This window comes from Etheostoma cragini, chromosome 14 (genome assembly GCF_013103735.1).
Source record: "Etheostoma cragini isolate CJK2018 chromosome 14, CSU_Ecrag_1.0, whole genome shotgun sequence".
In the NCBI taxonomy this organism is placed as follows: domain Eukaryota; kingdom Metazoa; phylum Chordata; class Actinopteri; order Perciformes; family Percidae; genus Etheostoma; species Etheostoma cragini.
In genome coordinates this window covers 22807603-22813677 of record NC_048420.1, presented here as the reverse complement: position 1 = coordinate 22813677, position 6075 = coordinate 22807603, and the positions used below count along the sequence as shown (strand labels likewise).

Here is a 6075-nt window from a genome sequence, read left to right as displayed (position 1 = left end):
TCCCGTCTCCCCCAGCTGTATGACACTGTGCTCCTGGTCCCGTCTCCCCAGCTGTATGACACTGTGCTCCTGGTCCCGTCTCCCCAGCTGTATGACACTGTGCTCCTGGGGTCCCGTCTCCCCCAGCTGTATGACACTGTGCTCTTGAGGTCCCGTCTACGCAGTAACGTAACGTGACTCCACTGTGCACTGTTACTTAGCAACAGCACTCTTTAAGAAAAGCTGCCCAATCCATTTCATAATCCACCGCTACTGTGGCTAGTAGACAAGGCAAAGTCACCTAATTTCCTCACCTGGCAGTAATAATGCAACTGAGGTCAGCCGCTCACCCACAATTTACATGCTCATAGTGCTGCACGTCTTAGACAAAAAGACTAAATCACACAAAAGTATGAAACTCATAACGTTGGTTTTCCAAAAGCTGCCTCATGACAATCAGCTGTGTAGATTCACTGTCATCAAACATCAATATAGGACACTAATAATAAAATCTATACATTACGCAGGCGGTGGTTTGTGCCATCTGAGCTGTAATCTGATCCATCAGTCTGCAAGTGTAGTCTTGTTTTGGCTTCTGTGTTTCAGTTGGCAGGAAACGGCGACAGAGAGTAAAGAACAGACTCACAGTCTGGCAGGCAGCAGCTCCATTTCCACATAAATAAACACAGGTTGGATAATGCATGTGATGTGACACTTGGCCGGCGCGGTCATGCGTGAATGCAACACGATCAGAGCGGAGTCCTGCCGCTTTTATTTTTAGCTAAATCGATTTAAGCCAGTAATGGAAAAAGAAGGTGATGCCTCCTTCAGGCTCTTCCTTTTTGTGTCTCGTCTCCTCATTTCCCCTCTGAATTAACATCACAATGTCTGTGTGCCCACGTCCCTTCTCCAGGTTCTCAACATGGAAGCCTGAAGTGCCCGTGGCCCATGAATCTTTAGTAGTGAAGCTGCTTGAAAAGTAACTAAAAGCTTCACCGGGCAGTTTCACATTTTTCTAACTGGCCCTCTGAGGTAACGTCTTGAATTTCAATACTTGCGAGTTCTGTAAGGTGGTGTCAGTAAACTGCACACAGCTCAATAGTTCCTGCTCCACTGGTCCGCGTTGTTTTATTGAAATGAAAAAGGAGACTTTACTTTAGCATTGCACATTTAGGCGGTGCTACAACACAATGTATTGGCCATTAATGAGAGATAATGAGTAAATACAACTTTAAACTTCTTCTCTACACATCTTCTCTATCGCCCTTATATTCTTTAACAGTTATTCCAGTTAAGCTGCCTTCTAGTTAAACAACTCCATTGTGCTTTTTCTTCTCTGTCGATTGTTTTTGAGGAATCACCTTACACACCAAAGAAAATCTTGGTCGACTGAAGTCATGAAAACGGAGGGGCGGAAATAATGCCAGAAAAAAAACACGGAGACACGAATAGACTATTAGTTTAAAGCTTTTACTCTAAAACACAAAAGGCACGTCAACTTTAATGTATATTTAAACATATCTGTGGTCAAGCTCAGTGCCTCGCTGTGTTGCATTAACTCTAAAACTTTCTCTTTGAGTCCCTCACATTTTGGGTTAGTCCATATGATGGTGTGGCGTGCTGGTGCTGTTGATTAACAAGTTCTTAAAACCTCAGCCCAACAACCAACAGCAATGGGCCTCATATCCTGAGCAATAAAGTCAACAACTCCTTCTGTGATATAACTTTTGCATTTGGATGATAGAGGCTGAACATCCAGCGTGGTCCAGGGGGGTCTGGGGGTGTCTGGGTGTGTCTGGGAGGGGGTCCAGGGGGGTCTGGGTGTGACTGGGGGGCACTACCGTAGTTGCAGGTGGGTGCGCCGGTAGTTATAAAACGATTATTAGACTATGAAATATACCAATTCTGATATGTTCATGCAGCCTACTCAAAAAGACAGGGCAACCTAACGCAGACAGGTTAGCTCACTGTTTTTAGGTGATACGCCATGTTTGTAGTCCAGCTGCGATATGCAAACTGTTGCACTGCAAACTTTGCATTCAACTTTTTCCCGTTATCTATTTCTGTAAAATGCTGCCACACTGGCGATGTCTTCGACATGGTAGAGGAGGACTGACTGGAAATTAAACACTCACATCTAAATAAATATTCATCAAACCACTAAAACAAGGCTTCTAGTTCTTTCTTCAATCTGACCCCAGTAGGTCGGGCTAATCCAACAAAGGAGAAAACAAGGGGGGTGTTCTGAAGACAGACTGTTACCTGTGAAACAGGGGTGCTCTGAAAACAACCCCAATAGCAATAAGAGCTTTCCACCCATAGACCATTACGCTCTATGCCTCCACCTGATGAAATAACACGGCAAAAAATCGACCAACCAGAATTTTGGTCGAGCCAGAACGTATCGACCAATAAATCGTCTAGTCGACTGGGAGATTACAGACCAACACACGACAACCCTCCTCCCTCCCCAACTCCAAAGTATTGACTCAAGTATGTTGCCTTTGCTGCAGACCTGTGCGCTAAGTAGTGTGTGTGTGTGTGTGTGTGTGTGTGTGTGTGAAGAAAAACATACATACACTTTTGTAGATGGATTGTGTGATCTTGCCAGCCAAGTCAGAGGGTGATGTATACACAGAGAGGCGACTGGTCAATATTTTGACTGATAGGTTGCTATGAGCATCTCTGACCTAAGAGAGAGAAAAAAGTTCAATATCCAGTTTCACAACAAAAGAAACCACTATCTTATTTAATTAAAAAAGACTGTGACCAGACTACAGCATACAATCCATTTCCAGTACTATGCAGACACCTGTTGCCGGTGACCGTAATAGGTCGATTGATCCGTGCATCTTAAACTTTAACAGCCTCCTTCCTACCATTATTATTTTTATTATTATTATATATATTAGTGTGATTTTTATTATTACAACTACTTAATTATTTAAATACCATAACATAACATTCCTTTAACTATGTAAATACCATACATATCCACACTCCTTGTATTTCTTTATTTATATTTCTACCTGTTATTTATACAATTTGTGCAACTGCAACTCAGAATTTACCTTTCGAGGTTCCATAAAGTATTTGTGAGTTTGATTTCTGACTCCACTCTTCTAGTTTCCACTTTTTCTCCAGAGTTTGGAGCCAGGCTGCAGAGATTTGCTCCCATCCCATGCTCCTCCCTTAAAAGCATCAGCGAGGTGATGTTGGGTGATGAGTCTGACTCGTTCCAGTTTATCCCAAAGGATGGTGATGGTGTTGAGGTCAAGGCTCTGTGCAGGCCAGTCAAGTTCCTCCACACCAAACTGAGAAACCATTTCTTTGAGGAGCTGGCTTTGTGCACGGGGGTCGTTGTCATGTTGGAACAGGAAAGGTACAAACACAAACTGTTGTTACAAACTTGCATATCTGCCCTTGTCTCCTACAGTGATGATCCATGTTGAAAAGCAGTCTTTGTCTAAAGAAACACCACAAAATTGCTCAGCCATCAGCGTAGACTCTGAGTCCTCTTAAGCTTCTTGCCTGGATAAAGCTTTACTGGGTTTTTTTTTGTAAGGGGGGGGGGGGACAGAATTACAGTATGCCTCGAGGAAAGCAGAACAGCAAGCTGAATCATCAATTTATAAAGAAAAGTTCAGTAAAACTGCATTTTCTCCCCCGGGTATGGAAATGTCTTTACAGGACCCCCCACACTAAGAGTGTAAAAGATTGAATCAAATTACAGGAGGTTTTAACTAGAAACCACACAAACACAGCTCAGTGTTCGTGTGTTACTCGCTGCACTGTGGAGAATCTTCCACTAAGCAACATCATTAAGACGGTGTGAGCTCCGGCACAGCACTGACCTGGACTGACCCAGGATCAGCACACAAACCGCCAAAATGAGTCTCCAATTGGAGCAACAAGGCTGGAAGATGTAGATCTAGGATGAAGATGTAGCTGTAGATCGAAAAGTTCTTCAAGTTCAAGTGAAGTCCTGTTCATGGCAGGGCTAGTATAGAAAATTAAGCAGTTAAAAATGGTTTTAGTAAACTAAAACTAAGTTGAAACTATAACCAGGTTAAAAAAATTAAAGTAAAAGAAAAACAATAAAAGTGAAATAAATATGACCGTAACTTGTTTCACTTTCAGTGTTTTAGCTAAAATATGCAATGTGCTCAAATCACTTGCAAAAGCCTTTCATGAGCTGGATTATGGTTGTGTTATATCAGTCGGTGGTAGTTATTATAATAGATTATTACCTGTTTTTAGTTTTTTTTTTAAAGCACATAAATAACGGCACAAGACAGAAAAAAACTTTCTGTTTTTCTTTGGACTATTAAGGACATCAGGTATCAAACAGAAACCTCCAGAAGCTTGAAGATATATGGGGTAGCCCAAGATGTCTTAAATGCTAGACACAATCACACACACACACACACCCGCACCCGCACACACACACACACACACACACACACAGAGTCAGACAGAAGAATGAACGCATGGATGGATGAAGGTATTACCCCGACAAGCCATAGTGAGCAGGACTCCCTTAGTGTTTGGTGCCAGCGCAGAGCGGAGGTGAGCCAGACTCCCGACTTGGCTTCAGGTCACAGGCCATGTGTCTTGTCACCACACACACACACACACACACACACACACACACACACACACACACACACACACACACACACACACACACACACACACACACACACACACAAACATACACATACACACAAAAGCACGCACACACACACAGCCAAGAGTGATGGCAGTAGACAGGCGAGGGTCTGCTAGAGAGAGTTGTCAGGACCTTTCGTCCCTCACTTACGTATGTATGCGTGTGAGTCTGCGTCTATGTGTGCGTGTGAGTCTGAGTCCATGTGTTGTGTAGCGTGTTGTGTAGCTTGTTGTGGAAATAGCTTGTTCGTGGCAGTTCACTCTTTTCCGCCCTGCTGATCACCTTTAAGTTCCTTTTACTTTTTCTCCTCTCTGACCTCCATTCCTCCTCTTCCTGTATTACATAATCCTGAATTTAAACTCCTAGCTAGACAATCAAGTTATCTTCTCTCCCTAATTTCCCCACTCGTTCCCTCCATCTTCATTACAGTCCTTGCCTGTGTTTCATCCCTCACTCCCTCCCTCTCCCACCTGTGTCCCTGCAGTGCAGTACTGCAGCTGTATTAGTCCTTACGGAGCAGTTAAATCAACGCAGTACTTCAAATGCAAAGGTTTTCATGACACAAATCCATTTTTCAATCTCTTTGTCCCCTCCTCCCCTGGTGCTGGTTCACCATTCTCGTTCTTTTTCTTGCTCTCTTTTTAATCTTAAATAACCTGTAAAGCTGGACTAGTTTCATTTGTAACCAAATGAGAGCAAGGATATTCCTGTATGTTCACCAAAACAATCGTGTCGCTGTGGCTCTCGAAGAACACCAAACAATGTGCTCAAACAGCGCTAAGACAATCATTAAAAAAATCAATTAACAACTTTGAGAACAAGTTGTTTAATGAGGTCATTTAGTAAGTAAACACTCTCAAATGCAACAATCTTGTGCCCTTTCTGTTTCATATCATGTAAACAGTATTTCTTTGTGTCTTTTGACTGTTAGTCAAAACAAGCAATTAAAACATGTCATTGAGCTCTAAGAACTTCACTACTTCCTTCAGTAATACTTACTGACATTCTTTAAATCAACCCACTCAATGAAAAACACCACGAGCCACGACCAATGTATCAACAAGTCATCCACAATTAAACAACAAAAAGCAGGGTTTGTGACGGCCCTCTAGAATGACGCATACATAACACGTCTGATCTAACATGCTAGAATACATCCTTCATCAGTCCGAGTCAGAAAGTGAAACTCAGTTGGTTGTCATGTTTAATTTCACCGCTAGATGGGAGAAGTTATTACACACCGCAGCTTTAAGGTTTGGTTAGGTTTAAGGTATGATTGTGTTAAATAACTATTCATTAAGGTTAGGGAATCTTTGTCATCATGGTTAATAGAAACCAATGTCCGCTTGGGATGGAAAATAGGAAGGAAACAGCGGCCAGGCGGATCAAAATCTATTGTTTTATTGGCCAAGCCATATATATAT

At 42.5% G+C, this 6075-nt stretch overlaps 1 protein-coding gene and 1 long non-coding RNA gene across 8 annotated transcripts in view; both read left to right on the top strand.

Moving 5' to 3' along the window:
- LOC117956438 overlaps positions 1 to 5327 on the top strand; it is a 6875-nt gene extending 1548 nt beyond the window's left edge. Inside the window, exons 2-3 of the long non-coding RNA XR_004659270.1 lie at positions 3439 to 3443; positions 5316 to 5327. This is a non-coding gene — a long non-coding RNA (uncharacterized LOC117956438). The remainder of the gene's footprint in view (positions 1 to 3438; positions 3444 to 5315) is intronic.
- Positions 1 to 6075, top strand: part of LOC117956433 — a 47305-nt gene that overhangs the window by 7660 nt on the left and 33570 nt on the right. The gene's annotated exons all lie outside the window — the stretch shown is intronic.